Source organism: Artemia sp. Qi Xiang Cuo, chromosome 8 (assembly GCF_049724085.1).
Source record: "Artemia sp. Qi Xiang Cuo chromosome 8, ASM4972408v1, whole genome shotgun sequence".
NCBI classification, from domain to species: Eukaryota; Metazoa; Arthropoda; class Branchiopoda; order Anostraca; family Artemiidae; genus Artemia; species Artemia sp. Qi Xiang Cuo.
In genome coordinates, this window is record NC_142801.1 from 53,198,221 (window position 1) to 53,213,300 (window position 15,080).

At 36.6% G+C, this 15,080-nt stretch overlaps 1 protein-coding gene across 3 annotated transcripts in view; it reads right to left on the minus strand.

Annotated features, from left to right (window-relative positions):
- Positions 1-10,161: 10,161 nt before the first annotated feature.
- Positions 10,162-15,080, minus strand: part of LOC148949559 (uncharacterized) — a 39,363-nt gene continuing 34,444 nt past the window's right edge. The window contains exons 6-7 of one of the 3 annotated variants that reach the window (XR_016142146.1): positions 14,369-14,821; positions 10,175-10,298 (exon numbers count right to left, since the gene is read on the minus strand). The gene's annotated coding sequence lies outside the window, so the exon portion shown is untranslated. Of the gene's footprint in view, positions 10,299-14,368; positions 14,822-15,080 lie in introns of all 3 variants that reach the window. The other 2 variants (XR_016142145.1, XR_016142147.1) reach the window with 2 other exon arrangements.

Sequence of the window (15,080 nt, forward strand, 5' to 3'; positions counted from 1 at the left end):
AAAATTTAATCTTTTGTAACATGTTTTCTTTAATTGTCTTACATGAACTTTAAACGTCAGCTTTCTATCAATGGTAATTCCAAGCCATTTGAATTGATTCACGGTTTCAGTTTGTTCCCCATTTAGAAAAAGACAAAGAGCAGAATACTTTTTTGTTCGCGTGATTACCATTGCTTTGGTTTTCTCGACCGAAAACTTCACACGATTCTCCATGGCCCACGTTTCCATTAATTTTATTTTCTCCTGGGCCACTCGTTGCCCCTCCTCAACACTATCACACACTATCCACATTGCGTTATCATCAGCGAAAATCCCAGCTCTATCCTCTCCTGTATCCAATGGTATGTCAAATTCACTTATATTGTAATAATCTGGCCCCAATGAGGAGCCTTGTGGTACGCCACGTTTTCTCAGTACCTTTCTTTTCGAATATACTTTACCCACTTTTACTGTCACTTCTCGTTCACGTAAATAATCATAAGAAAATCTTAGTAAACGTCCTCTAACTTGTGCTGCAATCACTCCTTCTAGTATATGTCGATGAACCACACTATCAAAAGCACTACTCACATCAAAGAAAACTGCTAAACAGATTTTTCTATTTTCCAAACAATATACTGCATCATTTACAAACATTTGTAACACTTCTATAGTAGATATGTTCTTTCTAAACCCACCTTGATCATCTTTCAAAGTGTTTGTTCTTTCCACTTTCCATGTAAGCCTCTCCTTAACCATTCTTTCATAAACTTTTCATAACACATGTAGTAGAGTAATCATCCTAAAGTTTTCCATTTTTGAATTATCTTTGCCTTGTTTAGGAATTATAGTTACTACCCCATCCTTCCATATTTTTGGAAATTTTCCGTCTTCCCAGGCTTTGTTAATAATTTCTAACAATGTTTTTATCCATTTGTCACTTAAATGTTTGACATACTGTGGGTAAATCATGTCTAAACCTGGTGCTTTTAATGGTAATTTTCGAATCACATTCTTTAACTCCTCTACCGTAAAATATCTGTTATAATCCATATCATTTTCTATTTTAGAGAGTCTTATTACCTTAGCAAATGTAAGTTTTTCATCCTCCTTAAAATCATCTGGTCTTCCAATCACTGACTCTACAAAATCTACTGCTTTATTCGCTTTTTCTTGTTCTTCCACTAAATCCTCTCCATTAACAGTCAAGGGTGGGCTACCATTATCATCTTTCTTCCCTGTAATCAGATTTTTTACTGTTTTTTATACTCTTCTTGCAGGCTGTCTAAAATCATACTTTTTCACGAATTCTTGGTACAAAATTTTCTTTGCTTCTACTGTTTGGCGCCGAAATACTGCATACCTTCTTTGACGCATTAAAAATATTTCAAAGTTTGGAAGCTGATTGTACCTTCTTCTTGCCTCTATTAGTTGTTTCTTTGCTACTGTACATTCATTGTTCCACCAAACACTCAGTTTGTGGTGAATAGGACCTCTTTTACTTTTTGGAGCCAGTTCTTGTGCTATTTCTAAGAGTGAATTTTGAAATACATCCATCTTTTCATCGACATCTTCACAACCATTCACCTGTAACTGAACGTCTGTTTCTTGTAATTTATTTGTAAAATCTTCCCAGTTAATCTTCTTTAAATTCACTTTGCTAGTTTCTTCATGATTTTTGCATACACTATTATCTTGAGAAATCTCTACCATAATGGGAAAATGATCACTATATAGAGTGGATTCCATGTCACTTGTTACTGATACTTTTGGTGCCAATGAGGCTGATTCTATGGCCAAGTCTATGGTCACTGATCTTCCTGTTCTGTTATTGATTCTAGTTGGTAGATCCTTTGGAGTAAACAGGCATATATCTGAGTTTTTCATTAAAAATTCAAAGATTGTTCTCCCATTTCTATTATCACTTCCGCATCCACACCAAAGACCATTGTGTGCATTTAAATCACCTATAATCATTAGTTTCTCTCCTCCAGGCACTGTTTCTATAATTTTTTCTAGACCTCGATCACTTAAAAGTAAATTACCATCTGGGATATAAATATTGAATATATTCAGCTTTACTTTGTTTTTAAGATGCATTTTGCTTCCAACAACCTCCATATGATAATGTCCCTGTATAGACAAATCATTTTTGATGTGGTTGATTTCCTTGTTAATACCAATAATCGCCCCACCTCTCTCTTTAGTTCATCTATCTATTCTCACTACATTATAGTCTCTGAATGATGGATGTATATATGGTTTCAAGTAAGTTTCTTGAATGATAAAAACGTCAATATTATTATTAATAAAATAGTCTAGTACTAAATCCTTATTCACTTTAACTAATGATCTTGTATTCCAAGACATAATTTTTATGGATGATTTAACAGTCATTTATTTACACACTGATTCAAAATAAGGCTGCTGTTCATTTGCATGATTCCCAAACTTTCAATAAAATTACAGAGTTTATCTACTTTTTCCCTGATAGGGCAAGTTTTCTATGCTTAAAATTTCTGGTGACAACACTAGACCAATCACAATCTTGTTTATAGTATTACTCACTATACTTTGCTGCATCTGACCAGTTTCTTTATCCCTAAGGGGCACGTTGATTTTTACTTGTTCTTTATATGCCTGTTTGTTAGTCATTTCAGCATATGACCTGTAAACTATTTCAGCTCTTCTAAAACTCATTTGATGTCTTTCAGCAACTTTTTAAGATCTCGGTATTCCTTTGTCTGACACTACATTGCATTGAAGTTGATGGGTGGTTACCATAGCAATTGATGCATTTATATAAATATGTTTTATTTTGTATATTGTTGTTCTTCATTTGACACAGTCCAGATGTATGCTTGCCAGCACATCGTAGGCAAATTTCTTCTTTTGCTGGGCAATATTTCTTTACATGTCCATATCTTTGTCACTTATGATATTGTAGTAATTGTCTCTTATATTCATGTACAATTCGTCTCCTTCCCCCCATCCATACAACCGGAGGAAGGAAATTATTTTCAAATGTTAGCAATATTGCAAGACTGTCTTCCATTTTTCTAATCTCTCTATTAAATCTTTTTTGCCTTTTGGCCCCAATTATTACAATTGGGCTATCTATACTATCTAAAATATCATCCTCTGATACTTCAAGGGGTACCCCCTTTAATATCCCTCTTAAGGTCTCCACTCTTCTCTTGGCCTCGAGTGCCAAGCCACACATTTGACTTTGCTTCAACATTTTCTCAGCTGCGATGTCATTTTTTACAAAAATAAATATTTTCATTATTTCAGCCAAAACTTCGAACTAACTCTTGTTTTCTGTTAATAGTTCTTTCATGCACTTTGAGAGTCTGGAATCTTCTGGGAATCTTTTTGATTCATCTTCCTCCTTTACTTCAATGACCATTCCGATCTTGAAAAGCTCTTCTTCTGGAATTTCAAATTCTTTGTTGATATTTAATTTTTCTGACACCCACTGTCTCTGTTTTGACTCCATATTTATCTCTTTTCTTCCATCTTTTGGAGCCTGGGACGAGTCTCCACCATTATTCTCTGAATTAAACTTTTTCGTTTGAGGTTGTTGACACTTCACCTTTGTAGCTCTTCTTTTTGTAGCTGAATGGTCTATTTCAGTGTTCACACCTTCTGCAATATAGTGGTTAACACAATCGAACATGTCTATTTCCTGTTCATTATATGCTTCTCTGCTACTTGGTAAGGGTGGATACTCCTGATCAAATAATGGACTATATCTATTTTGCGTGGGTACCATTGGTACATAGGATGATACACTGGGTAAACACATGTTATTAGGGCTATTAGATTGGAATTGTATAAACATTTGCCCAGACTGGTTAACTACAGGCATTGTTGTTAGTCCTTGCATATTTTGGTAGCCATAGGGGATTTGGACAGGAGCCCCTGATGGCTCCATTATTGTCTACTTTCCTCTTCTTGCAACAAATATTCTTCAAGTTTTTTCAAATTGACAATATTGTATCTCCTTCAACACTACAGCTCTAGTCTGTCCTTCTATATTCTGTTGCGATTGAATTGGATAACTTTAAAATGTCTCAAATTCATAATTAGTAATTTACTTCAATCTTTTCTAGGCAAATTTCTTCAATAAGTTCTATTCTATACTCCTGGTTCTATTTTGAACTATTTTGCCAACTATTTCATACTCCCGATTCTATTCTATTCTGTTGCCAGATTCATCTTACAAATAGGAAAGTGCTCTGCCAAATAAAAAAAGAGCGCATTTTATTCTAATTTTTAAAATCATGGCTTTAAATCTTTTATTCTTCACCCTGACTCATCAAATATTAACACACTTGTTCTACGTTTACACATGAACAAAACACACAATTGAGGCCATGAATATTCCCTAATTTGATTTTATTTCATCAGTTTAACGTAGCATTTTAAAAAGTTTATGATAAGCCCGCAAATAGCTCGCCTGACTTTATTCCTTGTTGATTATATTATTGAAAATCGAGGACTTGGAGAATCCATACAGAATAATTGAGTATATAATAGAACCCGGCACCACTCCAGTTTTCTTTTCGGCAGCGAATAGCTAATTATAAGGGAAAATGGTGGCGTGTCTCCAATTTTTCTTCGGTGGCGTGCCGCCGATTTTTCTTAATAAGAAGAAGTTTCAAATCTGCTCAAAACAACCCCTAGTGACGTATTGTTCAAATCCAAAAAAACAGACGACTCTGTAAAACACATTCGGAACTCCGTGGGCACGTACTACACGACGACACACGTAGATTCGAGGGAAAGACGACACAAGCAACAGCGCACAGGGTCAAAAGTCTTTATCAGACTTTTAAATATCTTGCTATTCAATAAACAGTATCGTTCACAGGGGCAAAAGTCTTTATCAAACTTTTAAATATCTTGCTATTCAATAAATGGTATCGCTCAGTGTCTGTGTTTTCATGATACCGGTCGTTATACTCAATGAAACCTAGAAATCACAGTTTCACGCCTTTCAACTCAGTGCGTATCACGATAGTGAAGTAGTTTTTGTTCTTCGCTTCCAGCAGAACACAAAAGAAGCTAACGATTCTGTTTGTTAGGGAGAAGAGGAAGAAAAACAACAAACAAAAGCTTCTTGCAAATGATTTAAAGCATTTCAGTTAGACCTATTTTGGAGGCCTTAACTAGGACAAAATTTGAATAATGGAAGCCGCAATGAATGTAAAAGCAATTGAATGCTTCTTTCTATCTCAGTTCTAGCAGGCAGGCATTACAAAGGAGGGGGGGGGGGGAGCATAACCCAAAACTTTTTGAGAAACGGTAAAATTTGTATCAAAAGTCCAAAATTATACTGAATCCAAGAAAAAAGTGGATTAGTTATAGCAGAATATTAGGGAGTCCAATATTTCAATCCAATTCCCAAGATCTGGTAGAGAAGGTCCAAAATTTAGTAGTACAATTTAAAAATACTGCGAAGGGAGTCTAGTAGCATCTCTCTTTTATATCCTTAAAGTCTAAGCTCTTCAGTTTCACCCAATCTTTCCTCGAAGGTTCGTCTCAAACTCTCATCATCGAGTCTATCAACATCTTATTTATCTGGAAGGTAGGTATCCTTCTTAAATTGCAGCTTTGGATTGACTCTAAACCCTACAAGATTGTGTTCTTTGTTTTAGCATCAGCAACAATATTTCTGTATATAAGACGCTGCGCCGGCTTGGGGAAAATTTTCGACGGCGTACCACCGGTACCATCGGTGCGCCAACCGTCTGTATGTTTAGCCTTTTGTTTTTGCGGTGATTTGTTGATTTCGGTGTGGTAAGTAAGCTCACATGCTAAGTAACTTTGTAAAAGTCTGTCAATATTGATTTCTAACCAGAAAATGGGAATAAGAGCCTAGAAATAGAGTAGACAGTGACTTATTTAAGGGAAGCCCCGGCCCTCCAGAAATTTGTCAAGATTGTCTTAAAGAGCTTATTCTTTCACTTGCAGCAGTCCTCTTGATTTCTTCTAGCATAGTTTGACAATTGATTTGAAGTGGCTCACAGCAGTAAAAATTTTTCCCTTTTCAGATCTTATTCTGCTTTTATACTTCTGTTAAGATTATTCACTTTAAAGATTTATCTTACATCATGAGCCACAATTTGTCATTATCGCGTTTGTTTACAGCGTTTTTCATTTTTTTTTTTTTTTTTTTTTATTTTATATCTTGGGACTAAGGATTATCAGTTTCCACCTTTCAAGTGACTCAGTATGCCATGAAGTGGCCAAATATTTGGAATTTAGAGGATTACAAAGTATCTTTTCCCATAAAAGTTTCTTCGTTTATGAAATGATCTCATAATGTCATGCATTAACAAAAGATTTAAACTGCTTGGATCTATGATAGTGTCTAGAAAGCCATATCAGTTTTGATTTGGTTTAAATTTTGCACACTGAAAACTGGGGGGATAATATACCTTCACCTGTTATGTTTGTTAAAAACGCAGATTCAATTCAATTTAATTTATTCGAATAAAAGCATAACACAAACATCAATAACAATAAAGATCCTTGAAGAGAACTTGTTAAGGACCAAAAACTAAAACGGAAAAATTAAAGTAACACTGAAAAAAAGATAGAAGAATAAAACATGGGTAATTAAAACAAATTGGTTAAAAGTTGAAAGATTAAATTATACAATCAAGTTTTGTTACACTGTTGTACAGCTTGCAGAAATTTGTGGCTAGCTCAACACTGGAGGCATGGGTGCCCATAAGCTGAATTCCAGGGGGGGGCAAACCTCATCTAATTGGTACTTTTGATGCTATATAATAGAAATCTCCGAACAAAAAAATAAAAATAAGACAGCATCATTCAGCCAGGGGGGGGGGGCGGGAGCCCCCCCCCATATGGGTGCCCATGACTGGAGGGTATTTTGTTCCATTGAATAATAGATTTGTAAATGGGAGATTGCTGGGCAGCATCAGAAACGCATTCAGGAATTATAAAGGTTCTATTGGATGATGGTTCTATGGTTGACCTGAAAGAAAACTATCCAAAGCTCTACTCAAGTTTCAAAATCGGTCAGTTTTTTATAAGAAGAAGCGATCGGTACTGGGCTGAATTGTCACCAGATCTAGTCATTGAGCAAGATCTAATGCGCAGTTTGAAGACACCAGATGGACTAACTCGTGGACGAGGGGTCACGCAAACTCAGAGTCTGATGTGGGCGTTTTCGATGCCAATCGGTCCAGAATTAAATATCTCAATGCAAGGTCTGACTAGCCTGAGTTACTCAACAAGTTATCAACACGTCGAAACGCTCCAGTGGCGGATGAAGAGAGATACTGATGACACGGAGGTGGTCTTAGATTTTTTGCGAGCCTTGATTCCGTTCAGAGAACACGGAGGGCTCCTCAACATCGTTACTGGCGTAACTGCATCAGCTAATGTAGATGCGGACAATGCAAAAGAAGTTGGAGCCTGAATTCTAGACGAAATGACTGGGAAGGCAGCTGAGTCATTTTTGTTCCAGAAGAAAAACAAGGCTGTTACAATGGCATCCAAATCAGCTGTTAACATAGATGATGAACTGGCTCATGTAGATCAAGGGATTCTGTTCCAGTGCTTAGCTACGGTGGCGAACCGGGAAGAATTCGATCTTCGAGACCTTTTGTCGTATGAGCTTTGTACGTATCCCCCATCCCTTTTTGGATCCTATGAAGTTCTGCGTCCTGCCAACAAACCATCTCTGTCAAACGCAATTCGAAAGGCGTCAGGGGACCATTCGGATGAGCGCTTAGACTTGTGCCACTATGTCGTTGACGACGGCTGGCTGCTCCAGAAACTAACTTGGCAACCAAACTCTACATTTGACTTCATTTGCGAAAGTTACGTCAAGTATGTCACCACTAGATTTGGAAAAGCTTCGGTAGTTTTTGACGGATATGACAATGGTCCTTCGACAAAAGGTATGGCTCACCTCAAACGTTCCAGGGGTAAACAGTGCCCAGTGGTAGAATTCACTGGTACAACAAAGTTAACAAGAAAGAAAGAAGAGTTCTTTCAAAACTGCACAAACAAGCTGCGGATAATTCTAGCGATAGGAAAAAAATTGTCCTCAGCAGGTTGTTCGGTACAACATGCCTTTGCTGACGCGGAAGTCCTGATTGTAACCACAGCCATTCATAATGCATGAACTCAGTTGATGTGTCTCATCGGCAGCGACACTGACCTCCTTATCCTTCTCCTCTATCATGTCACTGCCACCCACAAAGGCCTGTATTTCAGATTCAAGGCGAAAGCTTCAAACGAACGTAAGCTGTGGAATATATGCTCCATCAAAGAAAAACTAAGGGACATGTGTGGTGCAATTCTATTTCTGCACGTGTTCCTAGGCTGTGAAACCACTTCAAGATTACAAGGAATTGATAAATCTGTCGGACTGTCATTGTACTGGTCCGACCCGTCTTTCCGTGAGGCCACTAAGGTCTTTATGGACTCGAAGGCTACGAAAGACGAGCTCATTGTAGCTGGTGAATAAGCTTTTTTGAGAATTTATAAAGGAAAGCCTGGAGAAACTCTCGTGTCCTTGAGACATCGTCTGTTCTTGGCCAAGTTCACTTCCTTTTCCGCATTTGTCTGCCCTGATCAGATGCCTCCCACACCCTCAGCTGCGAAGTTCCATTCGTTTCGCTTGTATTTGCAGGTAATAGAATGGAAAAGTGAGACTGCTGCGATGAAACTTGAAAACTGGGGATGGCGACACTCGGCCGATAATTATATCCCAGTAATGACGGAGAAGAAACTAGTTCCCCAAAGTCTTCTTCAAATTATCCACTGCAAATGCAAATCAGGTTGCGATACGGCCAGATGCACTTGCCGTAAGAATGGCATGCCCAGCACACTTACTTGCGGAGAGTGCATGGGAACAAGCTGTAAACTCTGAACCAACATCTCTAGAAGAAGAAGAATTTTAGTTTTTTGCAATAACGGTGGTTGTGCTCTTTTGTAGTGCTCATTAATGAAATGATGATTCTCAATATTATGTGATCTAAAAATAATGATTATCAAAACTGTGATTTATATATAGATGTGTTAATGTTTTTGTTATCCAACTGTAAAAGAAGCCAATAATAAGAATGATTTTTCAAGTTTATATGTGACTATGCCTATAGTTTCCCTTTTCTGCAGTCTGGTCTTCACAAAGTTCATTCTCGTCAAATAACCAGGTTTCCAACGATTACCAAAGCAGAAAATAATAGAGTGCTTCTCTGCTCCTTTAAATTTCCATACGAGATGTTCCTGTGTTGCTGTTTGAAGTATTTCAGGCTTCCATTGATCTGATCTTTTCAACACTTAGGAAGAAAAGCTATTTCCTTTATTTTTGCGATGGAGTTATTAAAATCTTATTTATAGTTTCTTTTTTGCAACTTTAAGCATATTTGAAACTATGACGGAAGTAATTTATACCCATAAGTTTTAATTGTGTTTTTTTCCTACTTGAAAAAGCATACATTTTTTTTTCTTTTATCCTGCATGATGAGAAAGTGATTATCTAACCCTCTCTTTGGCTCTCTCAACGAGCAAAGGTCGATGCCATATCTGGACCTAACAAGGATGAAGCCAACTTGATTACCTCATTGAATATGGCCAGGGAATCTCTGATCACCTATGCACCGCCATGTCATAGGCAGGACATTTCTGTGGAGTTACCTACAGGTGTCCCCCCCATACATTTCAATCGCCACAAGAAAATACGAATAGTGGAAATTGAAAACACCCCAACCAGTATCCGATGTCTGGAGTACCTCAACATTAACTGAAGATGAAGAGGCATGTTTCATAGAACTTACCATTAGAGTTGAAAGTTGGGATTGTTTTGTAAAGAATTGGGACAACCAGGCACAATGTATTGAACTTGATCCCTATTTTGCCTTTTCTTTTTAAATGCTTTTGATCTGAGTCAAACCAATGCCTTTATACATCATTCTTTTGATCTAACTTAAGTTGAAAGGGAGGATAATAGAATAATGCTTCTTTTCAATGACTAAACCATTTTATTCAAGTTTATAATGCAAATAAAATTTCACAAGGAGAATAAATCTTGAATACTAAATTAGCGGGAACCTAAGAGATTGGATTTTCTTTCTCCTTATCATTCTTCTCTTTCTCCTTATCATTCTCGTCTTTCTCCTTATCATTCTTCTCCTTCTCCCATGCCTCTCTCTCGGTAAGACCCAGCGGCCGTCTTAGTATTCTATAGTGGTGGCATAGTCCGCTTGTCCGCCAAATTTCCACAAACCCATCATGAGTAATAAACTGACAATCTTTGGTCGCTGGCTCGCGAGCTGAAGGAGAAAAAATTAAAGGGTCAAAATATGCAAAATTTGTATGATCTAAAACAAACAAAAATTATTACTTCACGATTTTTTTTAGAATTTCGAAAAAAGCCTAAAATTATCAAAATGGTGTAAAATCAGATAAAAAGCACATCATTAGAATCACCATGCTCAAAAACACAAAATAGGAGAATTACAGAGACGATGAGCAAACACTTTTTTGCATGGAAAACCTCATTTTTTCTATCTGTCGCTAGTGTCATTCTGAAACATCATAGAAAGCTTTTTAAGTGCCGAATTGAAAACAATTTTTTTATATCTACTCAGTTTTATAAATCCAACTTGACAACATCATCTTTAAGTGCCAAGGTTACTAGTTTTATTATTACGTCAATCATTAAAAGATGTAGTTAAAAGGTTTTCAACTTTAGATGACAATATGCTATGCAACTCGAATTTCACAATAGATCTAATCTACAATGCCTATACATTCCATAAGGAAGCCGAAAAAAAACTTTGACTTTATGCGTCGGTGCGTTGAATTTACGTTAGACTGGTTCAATTTCCATGTAAGACATTCTCGTTGAAATGTATGGTCATAAAATCTAAGTTTAATTAATTTTGACTTTATGCGTCGGTGCGTTGAATTTTGGTTAGACTGGTTATAGATGGCAACACACCCACTCAGACACACACTCATACTGAGAGAGACATGCAAAAAGTTATGTTAATTTAGGTTTACCTAGAGTAATATTAATGTTTGCGGTCAACATTGATCGCGCAAACGGCGCGCCGCCTCAACCCTGGAGAAGAAAAACAGCGATGAACCCCTTCATAACAATTTCCATGTAAGACATTCTCGTTGAAATGTATGTTCATTAAATCTAAGAGTGGCGTCACTCTAGGTAAACCTAAATTAACCTAACTTCTTGCATGTCTCTCTCACTATGAGTGTGTGTTTGAGTGGGTGTGCTGCCATCTATAACCAGTCTTAAACTTAGATTTAATGAACATACATTTCAACAATAATATCTTACATGGAAATTGTTAGGAGGGGGCTCATCGCTGTTTTTCCTCTCCTGGGGTAAGGCGGCGCGCCGCCGGCGCGATCAATGTTGATCGCAAACATTAATATCACTCTAGGTAAACCTAAATTAACCTAACTTTTTGGATGTCTCTCTCACTATGAGTGTGTGTCAGAGTGGGTGTGCTGCCATCTATAACCAGTCTAACCTAAATTAAACGCACCGATGCCTGAAGTCAAAATTAATAAAACTTAGATTTAACGAACATACATTTCAACGAGAATGTCTTACATGGAAATTGTTAGGAAGGGGTTCATCACTGTTTTTCCTCTCCTGGGGTGAGGCGGCGCGCAACCGGCGCGATAAATGTTGAGCGCAAACATTAATATTTTCAAAAGTCTTTCTCAAATCATAGCTTAAATTTACAACAGATTCGGGCCTATTCATGACTTCAAAACTTCACAAGTCGTTGTCTGGAAACTGGTCTATTCATTAGTTCAAAACTTCACAAGTCGTTGTCTGGAAACTGGTCTTCTTCATTATTCATCAAGAGATGGTCTTTTCATCGTACATTACTGTACTTTCGCCATTTGCACATACTGTTCATTTATACTACTTGTTTTTGCCATCTTTGAATAAATTTGCTTCTGCAGATGTTGATTAATGGAGAGTTCTAACATTTAAAGTTTTAATGGCGTTATCTATTAATATTTGGAAAAACCTCCGAAATTCTTTAGAATTTTATACTAATTCAATGTTAAACGCAACTGGAGTTTGTCGTAATGAGAGTCCATGGGGTATCTTTCAATAAATAAGAAATTCAATTATTTATGAGATACTATTCGGTATAAAATATATTTAGATTTTAGAAACCTGAAATGAAATTAGAAGAACTTAAGTTATGTAATCAATGTACTTCGTTTTTCGATCTTGCCTTGCCATATGCGAGACATTCCTTTGTCGAGAAATTAAGCCATTTTTAATGATTGACGTAATAATAACACTACTAACCTTAATTTCTAAAATAAAATGTATAAAACGTTAAAAATGTAGGATGAATGATCAGTTGAATTTCATGTTGGTATGAATAGAAGAATATATCTTGCTAAACTTTGTGAGTGCCCCTTTCAATTTTAAGTACATTTTTAGACAAAAATTAAAAGTTATAATGACCTTTTCAAGTGACGAAGAGATTATGTCATGGGAAAATATCAATTCGGCTGTAAGTTACGCCATTTGCGCATATTGTTCATTTATACTAGGTGTTTTTGTCATCTCGTTTGAATAAATTTGATTCTGCAGACGTTGATTAATTGGAGAGTTCTAACATTTAAAGTTTCAATGCCGTTATTTATTAATATTTGGAGAAACCTCCAAAATTCTTTGGAATTTTATACTATTTCAATGTTAAACGCAACTGGAGTTTGTCGTGATGAGAGTCCAGGGGGTATCTTTCAAAAAATAAGAAATTCAATTATTTATGAGATACTATTCAGTATGAAATATATTTAGATTTTAGAAACCTGAAATGAAATTAGAAGAACTTAAGTTGTGTAATTAATGTACTTCGTTTTTTCGATCTTGCCTTGCCATACGCGATACATTCATTTGTCGAGAAATTACCGTATCACAGAATTCGTCCGATATCTACGTAAAAACTATGAATATAAGTTTGAACTTATAAGCTTAGTTTTTCCATAGTGCCCTTTGCCAATATCTGTTTTGTCACCTTTAAAATAGTTGAAATGGGCGAGTCTGATATTGATTGTATTTTTTGCTCTTTTGGATTCCTAAAAAGCCTTTCTTATATCCGTAAAACACGAAATAAATGGGTGTTTTGCATATTGGTGTAGATCCCGGTGCCACGCCAATGAAGGAAGACTGGCGACGGCGGGGGGAAAGACAGCAGCGCCGGCGGCGCGCCATCGGCGTGATCAATGTTGACCGCAAACATTAATACTTTCATCAGTCTTTCTCAAATAATAGCTTAAATTTACATCAGATTCAGGGCTATTCATGACTTCAAAATTTCACTTGTTATTGGGAAGCATACGGACATTTTTCGCGGAGAATTTTTCTGCAGGGGTGGATTGTCTAGGAGAATCTTCAGTGGGGAGAAAATTTTCGGGAATAATTTTCTTTTAGCGAGGAAATATTTTCCAGGAGCGGGGGGGGGGTATTTTGCACGGGGGGTATTTTCCATAGAGGGTGTTTGTTGATGATGTATTTCATCAACAAATATCTCTGTCGTAATCACTCTCGTCGATAGTGCCCTAAACATTTGTTCTGATTCACAGCAGAAATTAAAATTTACCCTAAAATAGGATATCCTAAATAGGATATCCCATTTTATTTATTAATAATATAATTAACCGTAGACTGAAAATAGACTCCCGTAAAATCAATGGTAGTTTACCATGTGAGAATCCCGATAAGCCCTCAAACATAATTTACCTCCCTTACATCTAAAAAATCTTAAAAAAGTTTGCACACAAAATAAATCTGTATGTAGTATTTACCAATAATTTCAAAATCATAAAACCTACTAGAAATTACAGTTCTGCGAATATGATCCACTTTACCGATCGCCTAAGAACTACTGACTTGTCCGATGTTTTAAATTGTCAAGAGGTAAATTCTGCCACAAATAGTTTTGCGCAACGACAAAGTGAGATTATCCAGTCAACTTTTCGTATTCGTAAACGTAACCGAAAAACTATCGCTATATGCCCCTGGATGTCAAATAGCTTCATTGTCTCCTCGTATTGTCAAAATAAATTATGAAAGTTAGCCTGTAAGACCAGTAGTGATATTGACCTGTCAAATTATAAAAATTATCAAAACCTTACACTAAACTCATCCATGAAGCGAAGAAAAGTTTTTATTATACAAAAATTATCAATTGCAAAGGAAACCTGAAAAAGATTTTGTTCACCATTAATGATATACTCTCAAAAAATAGAAAATCAAAGTCTATACCTATTCGCCTTATGGACACAAATGGCAGATTAATTGACCCTTTACATGCACCCGACGCATTTAATAATTATTTACCCAATATTCCTCATACTGACTCCTGCTCCTCCTTTTAGGCTGTACTCCCTTGCTTCAATTCTAGATCCATGTTTCTCTGCCCTACTGATAGCAATGAGGTATTTCAAATCATCGGTTCTCTCCCTATTAGTTTAACACCTGACTGTCTTGGATTAAGTAGTAAGCTCGTGAAGACCATATCTTCTTTTGTTTGCGAGCCCATCAAGCACATTTGTTATTCCAGTTCTTAAAAAGGGTGATCCAACTGAGATAGGTAATTATCGTCCAATCTCAATTATTCATGTTATATCCAAAGTACTCGAGAGAATTATCTTCAGACGTCTGTCTCCCTTTATGTTCGGCAGTCAGCACTCTGTTTCCTTGATTTCTCCTCATCAATATGGCTTCCGGCCGAAATTTTCAACTTCTCATACTCTAATTGACGCCACACAGTTCATACGCTCACAACTCGACCTTAAAGAAAATGTATTGGGCTTATTTTTGGATTTCTCTAAGGCCTTTGACACGGCTGATCATAATATTTTAATAAGTAATTTAAATAGTTACGGTATTCGTGGAGTTCCCCTCTCTTGGTTAAGCTCTTATCTATCTGGAATGGTACAGTGTGAGCCTAGGTGGTGTATCTTCTCAGCCCTGATCTGTTCGGAGGGTTGTCCCGCAAGGCTTTGTTCTAGTCCCAATTTTATTTCTCCTATACATAAATGATCTCGTT